Below are 492 nucleotides of genomic sequence, written 5' to 3'. Positions count from 1 at the left end.
ATTAGTTTTTTGAGACTGTATATTCCTTGTTCATCATTTGGTATATTTCGTTAGTTTATTATAGGTATATTCTTATCTTAAAATCTCGTACATCCTTAGGTCATAATGTGGTTTGTTATATATTCATAATCTGATATATTTCTAGTACATAATTTGGTAAATTCTTAGCTTGTGATTTCGCATATTCCTAGCTTTTAATTTCCTATATTTGTTGCTTCTAATTTAAATCTTGTTAGTGTATTATTTGAGATATTCTTATATTATGAATTGGCTAATAATTTCACTGATGATTGTCGTTTTTGTATTTGTAGCTATATTTTACTTAATTTTCAATCATATTTTCATGAAGCCCTAACTCATTCAAATAATTTAATAAGAAGAATTAATGTCATATGAAAACGATATTGGAGACTATTTGCTTAAAGTAAATGATCATTGCAGTACAATGTATGATAGTCAGCAAATGAAAGAGCATAATTACAACACCAGAAA

At 25.8% G+C, this 492-nt stretch overlaps 1 protein-coding gene across 1 annotated transcript in view; it reads left to right on the top strand.

Moving 5' to 3' along the window:
• Positions 1–492, top strand: part of LOC119591831 (keratin-associated protein 5-4-like) — a 6,152-nt gene that overhangs the window by 3,105 nt on the left and 2,555 nt on the right. The gene's annotated exons all lie outside the window — the stretch shown is intronic.

Source organism: Penaeus monodon, chromosome 29, assembly GCF_015228065.2.
Source record: "Penaeus monodon isolate SGIC_2016 chromosome 29, NSTDA_Pmon_1, whole genome shotgun sequence".
NCBI lineage: Eukaryota > Metazoa > Arthropoda > Malacostraca > Decapoda > Penaeidae > Penaeus > Penaeus monodon.
This window is presented reverse-complemented; position numbering and strand designations above follow the sequence as displayed.